The following is a 14,256-nucleotide window of genomic DNA, read 5'->3' on the forward strand; positions in this document are numbered from 1 at the left end:
ATTGGATAAAAGCTCTAATTTATGAGCTGCACTGGAAGCAGCGCAACTGAGGCAGAGAGTAGCAATGAAATGATGTTAATAGACCGATGGGAAATACATATAGCATTAATGAAAATACATTTTAAATTATAAAAAAAAAATTGGATTCTGACAATCTTGATGCCAGCAGAGAAGGCCTTGCTGCTGGCTCTGATGGCCCACCTCTGGTCGAACCATAGGACAACCATGGATAACATCTCTCCAAACGGTGTCCATACATTACAGAGCCTGGAGAGTTGATAAGTTGAGCTGACTTTGGTCACATGATGGCGTGAATTTTTTTCCACGTCCTCCGGTTTTCCCCTCCACATTTAGAAACATGCGTTTACATTTCTTGACTGCTATCAATTTCCACATGATAAGCCACTTAACTGAGCTATAAAATTGTCCAGTTTGCTTCTGAGAAAGAGCTATACAGCTCAGTGGGCCTTACCTCGCAAAATAGAAAGTATAATATAGAAGTTTACATTAAAACGTTACATCACTCACGCCTTTAGCTGCATTCCAGCTGGATAGTGCGGAGGCTAGAGGGTATGACCGTGAACATTACGACTTCAAACCTCTATCGTGGGATTACTCGGCCCTATTATCCCCACAGGGCCAGTAAAAATGCGTACAACTTTGTGGGAAGTTAACAGCGGAGAAGACTGGCACCCACAATGGCAATGAGGAGGTTTCACAAACCGACTGGCGCCCACTACACAAAATAAAAACACACGTTTGGATTATTTACATTATATGGCTGCTATAAATATCCACGTGATAAGCCACTTACAGTGGTTTGCTGTCCTCCCACCGCACCTCCGATTAGCACGGTTGGCTAGGTACGGTGTGAAAGAAGTTCAAAATACATACACTTCATTGAGCTATCGTTTGTGGCCAGGTTACTTCTGAAAAATAAGCTAATAGCTCAGTGGGCTTTACATGGTAAAATAAACACAGTTACGTTTTATTTCTATTTCTTGTAGTCATTCGCTTACTTTTCCTATACTTTGCACGTGTCGTGTTTTTTATTGTTTGTTGTTATAATGTTTTGATCCGCACCCACCGGACATCTGTGATGAAGAGCTTAACAGATCATCGGATTCCTCCAGTTTTAATACATATTCTGATTATGACAAAACAGTGGGGCTCCATCGCTGACGCACTTTGACTTGACTTGGGACTTATAGCCGCAAGGCTGCGTTGCGTTAAATGGGAGTTTCCTGCCACTGCAACTCCGCATTGGACCTTCAAAAAAAAATGTGCAGCGCCACGTGTGCTCATTGCCAACGAGAACGCTGCAGTTGTAAAACATCTCTTCAACATCCACGCACGGGCGCCCTCTGTTCCATTGCGTCATCGCGCAATTACACTTATCCACAGCAAGGGGTTCAAAACAATGTGCAACAAGACAAAGATCCCCCGTATAGCCTTAACACATTCCTGCGGAGGGAGCTGGTAGGAACGTTGGGTTGCTCGGTCAATGGCCAGGGTCAACGGCGGCGTGGTGTATTCCGCAAATATGCCCGACTGTGAGGGCGGGCACAAGCCGGCGTGAGTAGGTTAAATGTTGAGTTTTATAAGGGCACCACGGGGTGACCAGCCCCTCCCCACCCAGCTCCCCCCCCCCACCCAGCCCCTCCCCACCCTCCCCACCCAGCCCCTCCCCACTCTCCCCTCCCCACCCAGCCCCTCCCTCCCAACCCAGCCCCTCCCTCCCCACCCAGCCCCTCCCTGCACGACGGACGGACGGACACAATAATCCCCCGTGGGCTGGTGCAACCAGGAGGTTCCTACCAGTAACATACTGTTAGGGCGAGTGCTGTTGGTGAATAGCACTTATGAAAGCCGGCAAGGCACACGAGGGGGTGGGTGGCCAGCACCATGCCTGACCACCTTTGTCTCCCCAGTGGCGATGTTTACACACAGCACCAGGTACTAATTTGAGGCCGAGTTGACCTGGCGGAGACCCAGGACCTGTTCAGATATTTGTCACTGGTGTTGGTCGTGAACGGAAATCGAACTCGCAAGGTTCGTAGCGCAGCGCACTAACCACTACACTACCGCTCCCCACAATGCACATTCGCGCATTGACAGACACGTGAGTCAAAGCGTTTGCACGCACGTGTGTGTGTGTTCCGAGTATGAGCGATGCGTGCTAAAATTAGCTTTATCAATACGGGTATCAAGGTCTGCTTGGGAGCTCAAAGCATTTTTGGAATGACGTTTGCTTCACAAGCAACATTTTTCCTTTCTATAGAGTTCTTTAAACTGCCTAGGGGTTTGGTGTATTCCCTGTTCAAGGGGAAACCACCTAAATGTATGTTTATATATATGAGTGTGTGTCTGTTTATACAATAATACTACCTCGATATGCGAATATTCGATAATCGAACTTTGGATTTATTACCATTATGTTAATGGTAACAAAAATGTAACAAAATAATAAATTATTATCTTGACTGGTGTAATGTCTAAAAATCATCGCCACTGGGGAGACAAAGATGGTTCGGGCATGGTGCTGGCCACCCACCCCCTCGTGTGCCGTGCCGGCCTTCAGTATGCTGCAGGCTATACGGGGGATCTTTGTCTTTGTACATTGTTACGAGGAGCGGTATTGTGGCAGTTAGCACGCTGCGCTATGAAGCTGGCGACCCGAGTTCGATTCCCGCTCACGGCCAATTCCAGTGACAAATATCTGAACAGGTCCTGGGTCTCCCCCAGGTCAACTCAGCCTCAATAAATTAATACAATGACATTTATAAATATATAACTCAATTATCCACCTACAGCACTGTATAAATAAGAATCAAATTATAATAAGACACGTTTTCTTGAGCGTTGGCACATCGCAATAGGTCATAGAATATTTTTTTCATGCGTCTCGGTCAATCAGTGCGCAACAACGCACAATGTAACGGAGCTATGGTGTTTGGTGGGCAATGCAACCTCATGAATGCGCTGAACACCGCTTTTTGTGCTTGTTGTCCTTCCCTTGCACGTCCGATTAGCACGGTTGGCGATGTAGAGTGCGCGAAAGAAGATCAACATACATGAAATCGTGAGAATGTACTTACTGCAATACATTTCCACGTGATAAGCCACTTCGTTGAGCTATCATTTGTGGCCAAGTCGCTTCTGAAAAATTATTATATAGCTCAGTGGACCTTACCTGATAAAATAAAAAATAGTTTAAAATAGTTTATATATTTTAACAGTGCAGTACACTATGTTTATTTTATTCATGTCAGTTTTTATTTATTTTAATACTGTACAGAATAAAAGATAAGTTTATTTTCAATAAAAATGTTTTTTGTTTAAAATATGAATGGTAAGATATGAAAAGTTGAAGTTATTTTAAATACGAGGTTTAGTTTTTAGTTTTAAAAAACATTGTTTTTATAGTTTCTGTATAGGAACGAAGCTCTAGGAATGCATCTACATCGTAAGTCGAAGTATTATAGTCAGTATATGAGGACATTTTTCTTTACATATCAAGGCCGTAATTATAACACATATTGGGGGGGACACACATCCCCCCCAAAATTCAAATATGCTCAAAATCCCCCCCCCAATATATTGCTATAAAAAATATAATTGCCATGCTATGGAAATAAAAACAACAATTTGCTACACCTTGGCCACAATATCTGGACTTGTCTTCATATAAATCAATGCATAGATTTCTGTTTATATGATTGTGGTTATGGTTGTACTTTATTAATCTTTAATCTCTGCCATTACATACAATGAAACAAGAAATGGTAAAATGTAATACAATACACTATTAGACATTATTGTACAACAACAAAAAGTCCATCCCATGTGTTAGTGAATTTTAAAATATTTTAGGCAGGAAATTCGTTTTCAAATGTAGATATTTTTCTGGGTTGGGACCCCCAGACACCCTGGAAGATTTGGTCCCCCCCAATGTTGACTGAATGGCTACGGCCTTGTTACATACGCAGTGACACGGGTCACTACGTAGCATAGCGCGGGTTGATGGCATAAAAATTAAGCCGTAAAAACAAAGTTTTTCACTATAAATCCTTGATATGCGTGGCATCGGTTTTATTTTATTATTCATTTCTGTTTTTCTTGAGTAAGAGTTTCATTTTTATCACATTGGTATTTTAAATTAAATATGAAAAAAAAAATTCCTAAAAAGTGGAAAATTTTGGAAAAAAATTTTCAGGAAAATAAATTGTCATGCACAACGAGTCTGTGTGCAAAATGTCAGCTCGATTGGATCACGGGAAGTGGGTTAAAAAACGACCAAAATAATTGCACGGTTGTAAGCGCGCAAGCAAGTGAACTTAATATAAAGGATTTAATAAGTATAACCCGTAAAAACAAAGTTTTTCACTATAAATCCTTTATATGCGTGGCGGCTAGTCTTCTCGTACTCTGGCTTGAGATGGCTGCCACCTATGGGTCAGATGATTGTCTGCCAGTATTAAGCAATTGGTAATTAAATATTTAATTTGTTTTCCCTAAACAGTGTAAAATTTTGGGAATTTTTTTTCACGAACATTAATTGTCAAGCACAACGAGTCTGTGTGGAAAATGTCAACTCGATTGGATCACGGGAAGTGGGTTAAAAAACGAGCGAAAGATTTGCACGGTCCTAAGCAAGCAAGCACGCAAGCAAGCAAGCGAACTTAATATAAAGGATTTAAAAAGGGGATCTGCAGTTGCAGCAGCCCTGTCTGTCAGCAGGTCACGTGATAAGTCGAAGAGAGGGATGTAGGGGAAAGGTGATAGAGGGGGCACGTGAACTCGCAAGTCAGTTCCAGAAGGGCGTCGTCAGTCAGGCAGTGTGCCAGCTGTCCGAGAGTTGTAGTTACCTCTTATAACCTGCGAAGGCTGATAAACACATTCCTGCGGAGGGAGCTGCTAGGAACGTTGGGTTGCTCGGTCAATGGCCAGGGTCAACGGCGGCGTGGTGTATTCCGCAAATATGCCCAACTGTGAGGGCGGGCACAAGCCGGCGTGAGTAGGTTAAACGTTGAGTTTTATAAGGGCACCACGGGGTGACCAGCCCATCCCCACCCAGCCCCACCCCTCCCACCCCCCACCCAGCCCCTCCCCACCCTCCCCTCCCCACCCAGCCCCTCCCTGCACGACGGACGGACACAATAATCCCCTGTGGGCTGGTGTAACCAGGAGGTTCCTACCAGTATAAATAGAGTGCCTCCTTCTCCTAGTGTCTCTGAGTGCGTCACTACACATATATGCATGTCTGTGTGCTATGCGGGGAGCAGTGGTGAAGAGGTGAGGGAAATGCACTATTATCCTAGCAACCTGGGCATTAATTCTTGGCAGCTCGCAGTTGCAATTTGTACGTGAACCTAACTTGGACCTCCCCGAGGTAAAATTAACCTAAAATAAGCACGTGAAGAGAACAGCACCATTGAGGCAAAAGGCCCACGTGCTGCGCTTGGATGAATAGGTGCTTGCTAACAACATGTGCCCTGATCTGTATTCTTATTCTTGCATGTCTGTAACTATTATAGAGTGACTTTTAATAACATGTGGAAGAAGCTACACGGGGGGGAGGGGAAGGTGAAAGCAATATTCAACTGGCACAGACTTTTTCCTGCGACTGGAAAACGCGTGGCAACTTTTACTTTAACAAGAGCTCCGAACCAAGGAGCGGCGTCCACCACCATCGGGGGGTCTTCCAACAGATCAAGCCGCCGCACAAATGAGCAAACCCACTTGAAAGCCATTCATCTTAATTAGCATTCCCGGACAGACGAGAGTCTGGTCTTGCGTAGAATGCATTGCATCGGCGTAACGGCCAAAGAAGCTTGAAGGCGAAAATCATCCATCCTTCCACCCCCCCCACGCTGACCGGTGAGAAGGCACTGTTAAGGAGCCACCCTAGATCGAGGGTCTTCTTAGGAGGCTGCGGCGTTCGTATTCTACTGCCGTGTAACTTGGAGAGAAAAAAATCCCATTGATTGAGTTACTATCAAGCACTTCCCCGTGGCTTTTTCATTTCAAATAATTTCCTTTTTTTTGTTCGGCTATGAAAGGGAAATATCACACGAGCTACGAGCAGCTCATTTGCAAGGACACCCTCGGCCATGCCAATATTGAGGGAATTCAGCCGCTGTGGATGGCTTTAGATTTCATTTGGGCCAGGGCATGACACCAAGACACAAGCCTGTGCCAAGTACAACCCCCGTCTGTCAATGGCGGTCTCGACGGGTAAAGTGCACGCCACGCTTAATGTACAAAAGTCAAGGGACGGGGCATCGCCTACGCAGCTCGTTACAGCAGTTGATGCCCACGTGGGCGGCACGGCTTCACCGGAGAGGCCACAGCGCACTGGCTGGAGGTCGGTCGCAGGTCGGCGAAGGTTGGGACTTTTAAAGAAACCTGGCCAGATTACCCCACAGCCGGCAGGTGAGCGAAGATTACAGCAGTTACTTACTGTGGAACACAGCAATGCTACTCATTTTACAAATGGAGAGCCGCCCTGTGATCTCAGAAGCACCACCCACCGTGGTGTACACCGTTTCCAATTTTGCAGGCCGGTTTCGATTGCCGTGCGTTTGAAGGGTTTTTTTTTTAGTAGGCGTGCAACTACAAATTATAAGGCAGGTGACACCATACACCTTCGCCTAACACGCACCTAACCAGCGCGGTGAAGTCTGGTCGAATAACCCCCGTTGACCAGCGCAGCTTGGGGACCTGCTTATCCAGCAGTGGAGCGAGCAATACGGGGCGGTACACGTAATGATTGACCCTCGCAACGCGAGAGATTCGAGGAAATATCACAATTTGTGGTCGTGATTCAACTCAAGAATCAACTCTTTTTTGAGTTTTGTTTTTAAAACATTTGTTTGTTCAATGACCATAAATGCAACACGAGCCTCATCTGCAAGATAGCACACTCTTAAACGTGACACGTGCGTCTGTTGAGACCACAAGAATGTATTTCCAAAAATAATTGGATGCATCATTATACGACGAGTTTTAGGGATAATAAATATTACATCATAGATCTACTATTAGTGACCTTATCGTCACACCTAATATGTCCTAAAAATAATCATGTAAATGCTATGTTGTTGTGATCGTTCCATTGTGTGGTCCGCTCAGGAATAAAGGAGTAATACTCAATGCTATGCATGTGTAGTAGAGTTAACTACTCGATGTTCACAAACTGGGAGAGCAAATCGTTAACAAGGTTTTCCCGATCAAACTAACGGTCAGGGTCTCAAAAGCTGTGAGAGCTGACCGTAAACAAGGTTTTCCCGCGCGACCAAACGGTCAGGGTCAGATAGGGTGAATTGGGATCGAAAAGCAGATTGGGAACGATCAATCACAGGGTTCCACAAGGTGGCCGGGGATTGGACAACCCGGCCACGAACAAGTATAAAGCCAGAGCGCTCAGAGCTCTCGGGGAGTTCGACTACACGAAGACCCAAGACGGCGGAAGAAGCCTAGGACCCTGGACCAAGCCCTCCAGCCCTTATAAGGGCTAGGGTTCAGAGTAACCAGTGGTCGGGGAGACATCTCCCTAGGTCCAGTCAGAGGACACTGAAAGAGCGGGATATTAAGTAGCCTGTAGGGTGCGGAGGCTTGTACGTTCTGAGTGTAACGGGTGAGGGGACCGTATACCCCTCAGTGCATAGGGACTGTGTTCATAAAACGAATAAAAGTGTGTGCTACAAAAGACGTCGAAGAGTCCGTCTGTAAAACACTACACATGCATGGATATAAATATAATAGAATAATATTACGCAGGCAAGCAAACGCTTAAAAGTCATTGGGAAATGAAACATTACATCAACATGGAGGAATGTATTATTCAAACTCAAATGACAATTAGGCCATGTTCTTTTCCATTGGTGATCCCCAATCAGTAGTCATCATCAACATCACCATCAGCCGTGATCTATCCACTGCTGGATGATGGCATCCCCAAGCCGTGCAAAATTAGTAAGTGACGAATCGAAATTCTTATGCCATGACCAGTGCTTCCATTCATTCAACCAACATTTGGCTTCACACAAAGCGTCTCTCTTTTCAAAGTTCAAAGTTAATTTATTAGGTATAGCCCTGTGGAGCCATTCGGCTCTTGAATCGGGTGCAACCGCAACAAACAAAAAAAACATGAACAAGAAAACATCTTAAAGTGACTATGTGCAAACAGAAAATCCACGAAAAGACATCAAAATATTGCAGAAAAAAATCACCGTACACCAACACTGTGCAAATATCCCAGTGGGATGCAAGTCAAACAACAACCACAAGACAACTTAGATTACTACAACAAACATGGTCAAACCAAAAAACTTTTCGAAAATCACCAAAATAAAGCCATTAAAGCAATGAAACAGTGGTCATGGAACTGTGACCGAATTTTCACAATAAACGACGTAAACAACATGTACCACCAAACTCTTTTGACGAACCCCCTCGACATTGAACCTCCCCTAATGTCAGCCGATGCTCTTAACCGCAGTGCCATCTGGGTGAATTTGTTTTTAAATGAAAGTTTCATATTGGACCAAATGCTCGACATAATGGTGCTCTGCAGGATGTTGTCTGTACTCTGCGAGGCTTCGTATAAACCAGCAGACATGCACGAGACCCGCTCTGGGTCCTGATGACACACTCGAGAAAGGACAAGTGATTTGTGTTTTCGGAAAACATTTACTCTCAGTCGCAGATACACGTTTGCTTGTCAGAGTATTATCTTTCTGCCAATGACATTGCGATTGAGCTATTGACTTCATGCGGAGTTGAATGAAAATTCCATTTGTGATAGATAAATAAATCAGTGCAGCATCCTGTCATAGAAGATGGCCCAGGAAGATGACATCACAGAACTACCACGGAAGACACTTAAAATCGGTCTCTTTATGCCCTGCAAAGGGTATTTATTGCATGTAAAACCGAAACGATTAATTTTGTTTCAGAGCTTTAAGTAACTTAATTAAGTGAAACCTAACTGTGATATGATTATTTTTTAATGATCGTTGGTGGCTAGACTGAGATCAAGCTAAGAACTTGGTTTAACTGCCGGCAGCTGCCGAGATTCAAATCCAGGCACACTTAGCAATGCCGGCGAAGTGACTTGACTTGAATTTCGATTTAAAGCTTTCGTGACTGCAGGGATTCATCTTCTTGGTTCTTTCGGTAAAGTCACGTAGAACGGAAATAATAAAAAAATAAAAGGAAAACATTATAAAATAAAATTCTCACGACGTTTCGGCCACAACGCACCTTCAGTAAAGTCACGTAGAAGGGAAATAATAAAATTATAAAAATAAAACATAATGAATATAATTCTCACGACGTTTCGGCCACAATGCACCTTCGGTAAAGTCACGTAGAAGGGAAATAATAAAATAATAAAAATAAAACAATAAAATAAAATTCTCACGACGTTTCAGCCACAACGCAAGCAGCCATTGCGTTGTGGCCGAAACGTCGTGAGAATTTTATTATATTATGTTTTATTTTTTTATTTTATTATTTCCCTTCTACGTGACTTTACCGAAAAAACCAAGAAGATGCCCTGACTTGGTATTTGCCGCCTGGCGACATCAAAAATAATAAATGACGGTGGTTCCACTGAACATGAACTTGTCAGTCCTTGAAAAGGCATTATTTTGCTGACATCATCATCATCATCCTATTTTGTAAACAAACAAAAAAATCAATAAATAATTACTTTCAAAGCAGATTATCTGAACGCAAGGTTAGAAAGGCACTTCAGTGTGGGGCTCTTCACACTGAATGCCGCGTGAGCTTTGTTAAATGTGGCGATTTTTGTTGAAAGACAGCGTCTGACGCTGTCTTTCCGACAGACCTGTTCTTCACCTGAGGACGGCTGCTTGCATTGTGGCCGAAACGTCGTGAGAATTGTATTTTATTATGTTTTATTATTTCCCTTCTGCGTGACTTTACCGAAAGAACCAAGAAAATTAATCCCTGCTTAAATCGAAAAATTGCACCAGTTTTTTTAAAGACACAACGGTTAAAAAAATCACATACATATCAAGGAATCCAGAATATTCCTTTTAAGCTCATGTATTGCTGAACTCTATTATCCTGACTTACGGTACTCAAAAATCAATGCTCTTAAAAATGTAAACATTTTCACGGAAGCCTAACAACCACGGCAATACGCAAAAACTGGCTAACTTACGAAGAACTCCGTGCGCTCTTTAATGCCCATAAGAGAACAGAGCAAACAGCCCAAACAACCCTTTGGGGAGATGGAGTGCTCAATTATGCTTGCACCGTTGCCACGGCACACGGGGATCAAGGTTAAAAGTGAACGTGAACTGGGTTCGTGCTCCACTCTCCCCCTCCTGGATTTGGTGTCTACAAGCAAGCGAAGATTTTTTTTCTCTCGAACACAAAAGCATCAACGCCACAATCAAGATGAAAGAGCGGAAAACTAAATGCGCTTGGAAGACCACGAGGACACTCCTCTGGAAGTCATCAGCTGTATGATTAAACCTTCTTAATAAGTGAGTTAGGAGGCACGTAATCAAGGGAATGTGTGTTGTGTGGGACACCTGCGGTGCATCAAAATTCGAGTGCTGTAACAAGACGCGGCACTTATGATGTGGAGCAGTGCATCCGCAATACACTTCAAACGCGTTTCAGACGCGACACAAGGCTACGTTTGAAGTAAAGGTTGGATGCTGTTCGTGGCTTGGCAAAAGCTCTCTCTCTCTCTGCATTCATGACTGAGCCTGGGATCTCACGGTGTGAATACCTATGCACCCTATTCAGCCACCTCTTTTGAGATTATTCACAAATACCATAGTTGTCGCATTTACGGATGAAAATCAAACGTGTGTGCATCATCTCATATGTGCATGTTACAGAGCAGTGGCCTGATAGGTCAATGGAGTGTACGAAATGGATAAAATTCCTGACCATGCACATTAGTGGAAAATTTTACATATAAATCTGTTAAGGACCTCAAGCAAAACAACTTCATTTAACAGCTCTGTCAGGTAGAAGTTAATTAATTGAGATCATACCAAACATAATCTAACCCAAAATAAACTAAACATGAATCAGAACAAAATGCGATGACTAGTTGTTGTTGCATCTACTGCCAAAGAATATTGGTCACTTGGGATATCAGATACCGGAGATCAAAAAAGCATTGGGAATGTGTTGAATGGATATGCTGGATTTCCGTCTGTACAGCATGAGTCGCACAAACAAAACGTCGTTGTGGACACCTCACTGTGAAAGTGATCGTATTCCCTGCAAACATTATCTGGCACAGGATGTGCTCAGCAAGCTTTCGCAATACGAATTCAAATCACAATCAGAAATCCTTTAAATTTTCTATCCGCAAGAATGCGAGGTCGGAGCCAGCGCAAACAAGTGTCCACCAGTGTCGAAATTCCTCTCCCCCACCTTCTCTTCCGAACTCCTTAGGATCATCGGCGGGTGGTGGTGGGGGTGGAGGGGGGAGCACTGACATGCCAAAATGACATCACGGTGGGTGGGATTTAAACTCCATGAGCAATATTGTCCCTGGGTGGCTTGGCCTGGCAGGCTTGTACGCAGAATTCCCAGCCAATGCAACACTCGCAGAAGCCACTTTAGGGGTAGATAAACGGTCAAGGCACAGCCCTGCAATTGCTTGCTCACGCCACTGCTGGCGGAAGGGCCCCCACCACAAAGTTCCCCTTCCAGAGGGTATTTGGCCTACCCTTCCACGCCCGCTAGACGTCTTTGAAAGGAGTGATATGCAACCGATATCGCACTGGCAGCAAACATCAGGAGGCTTTATTTCCTATGGCAGGCCCCCGTCTCTTCAGATACGCACCTCCCACTGCCGCTTCGATTGCCGTCAAGCATCAAGTCCTTTGGGAATGGCGTTACTGATGTTGCATGGGGAAAACCGGCCCCCACTTCCCCACTGCCCCCCCCTCCCCTGTTGTCTGCGTTACGCTTGCGTGCGCGCCTTTGAACGCGTACCGCAATGCGTGTTTACCTGAGGTGTGGACTCGAGTCATGTGACTTGGACTCGAGTCAGACTCGAGTCATGAATTTGATGACTTCAGACTCGACTTGGACTTGCATAACAATGACTTTGTCCCACCTCTGAGGTGTGGACTCGAGTCATGTGACTTGGACTCGAGTCAGACTCGAGTCATGAATTTGATGACTTCAGACTCGACTTGGACTTGCATAACAATGACTTTGTCCCACCTCTGGTGTTTACACACACGAGTGAAGCGGACGTAAGTTTGCACGGGAGTCTGCCGCATAGTAGGCATGAAAGGCGGGCTGCGGCGATCACATCGGCGAAATTAGGACCTTGCCTTTCACCTGCTGCTCCATGGTGATCTGACGTAACGCATACCCGATGGTGATTCTCTAAGTGGCCGAGCCAAGAATGTGACTAGGCTTTCAGTTGTATACAGAATCAGGTAAAAGGCAAAGGTTGCAGCCCTGCAATTTATTTTTCGAGCCACTGCTAGCGGAAGGTTCCTCCACTATGAGGAGTTATTTTATTTTATTTTTATTTTACTTTTATTAATTTTAATTTTTCACCTACGTGACTTTACCGAAAAAACCCAAGAATATGAATCCTTGCAGTCACGAAAGCTTCAAATCTAGAGTTATAAAGAGCCCGTTTGGTGGGTAATTTGGCCTACTCTTCCACACTGGCCAGACATAATTGAAGAGGCGGGAGCATCCACACTTCACCTCACCACACACAACCTGCCGATCGCCTGTCCTGTGACCATTTATACTGTTGGATAGATAGAGGTGGGGGTAGAGGGGGGATTCAATAAGCTTGTAAGCTTGCACCACTGTTTCAAATGCCGGGCAGAAAGATTAGTTTCTTTATATGTATGCCGTAACTCCTGATTTGTATGCTCAAATCCTGTAAGGGGGTCGGTCACAGCCTATCGTTCCTGCAGGGTTGATAAAATAAGTACGACTGTGGAAAGTGAAGTGGTTGTCGTAATGGGAAGGACTGGCGCCCATCACGAGAATGTGGCATTTCCAAATCTGGAGATGAGAACCACACTATTTCCATTCGAGTAAAGAGACACTTTGGAATGTATTTCTATTTAATACGTATTGGAGTTCGCTTATGTGTGCTTCAAAAGACATCAACTATTAAACACGAAAAACAAACAGGACGTTTAAATTAAACAGCACTCTCTGCCGTATTCAACGACATTTAAATGTTGCAGCTTATTGGCTATTAGTTTGTTATTAAACCGTTTCAGATCAGCATTTCTCACTGGCAGAGAGATCTGAGGATAATTTATGAAGTAATTTCGCATCTCACTTTCATTAGAACGCTGGCCCTAAACATGTGGTCAATTTCAACGGATTAACATTTTTTAAAAGCAAAGGAGGAAATCTGAATTATGGACATTCAATTATAATTGATCATGGGCAACACTGGCAATGGGCTGCAAATGTATGAAAGACTGAATGGGTAACAAAGGCAGTGATGTTGGCAGACTGAGAACAGTTGATGAGAATGGTTAGATCAAAGCAGTGCAGCACCTCCTGTCGCACACATTTCTCAGAGACGCATCGATGTTTAAATTTACTCTTGAGAATGTAGACCTTATTGTGTGACAAAGATTCCTGGAAAGTGTTGTTTTTTTCGTTTAATCTGATGGTGGATATGCTTTCTGGCTGCATGAATGCCCTACTGGCCTGGCCAGATGTGAGAAGCAATTGCAGCAAACAGCTCAAGTTTTTCACTGTGTTATCCAGAGGAAGGTGGTTTGCCTGATTTACCCTTGAAAGCTCCACCATTCACACGCACACATTACAGATCAGTCGTGACTCGGTAGCATCACCATGTCTAAATAGTGGCACACTTCAACACGGACATTTTTAAATGGACATCTCAGCAATTAAGCTTTGAACTCGTGCTTTGAACAGTCCAAGATATACAGCCTAGGCGTGTCTCGACAATTTTAGCAGACATTCTAGCAAGTAGCCGGTTACAATGCGACAAGAGGCATGCCAAGATGTTAACTACCTCGCCTGATATACAGGAGGTCATATGGGTTCAATCCCGACCTTGACGGCTGTATATTTGGAGTTTGGAGCTTGTGTGTTCTCCCCGTGGTCGCGTGGATATTTCTCCGGGTTCCTCCAGTTTGTCTCTCCACATTTAGAAATGTGCATTGAGAGTGTTTGGCTGCTAGAAATGCCCACATGATAAGCCACTTCGTTGAGCTATCATTTGTGGCC

The 14,256-nt window shown here is 44.2% G+C and overlaps 1 protein-coding gene across 3 annotated transcripts in view; it reads right to left on the reverse strand.

Annotated features, from left to right (window-relative positions):
* Positions 1 to 14,256, reverse strand: part of LOC133345537 (centrosomal protein of 112 kDa-like) — a 204,157-nt gene that overhangs the window by 54,967 nt on the left and 134,934 nt on the right. The window lies entirely within an intron of this gene.

Source organism: Lethenteron reissneri, chromosome 3 (assembly GCF_015708825.2).
Source record: "Lethenteron reissneri isolate LAM-NWPU_2019-01 chromosome 3, ASM1570882v1, whole genome shotgun sequence".
Taxonomy (NCBI): Eukaryota; Metazoa; Chordata; class Hyperoartia; order Petromyzontiformes; family Petromyzontidae; genus Lethenteron; species Lethenteron reissneri.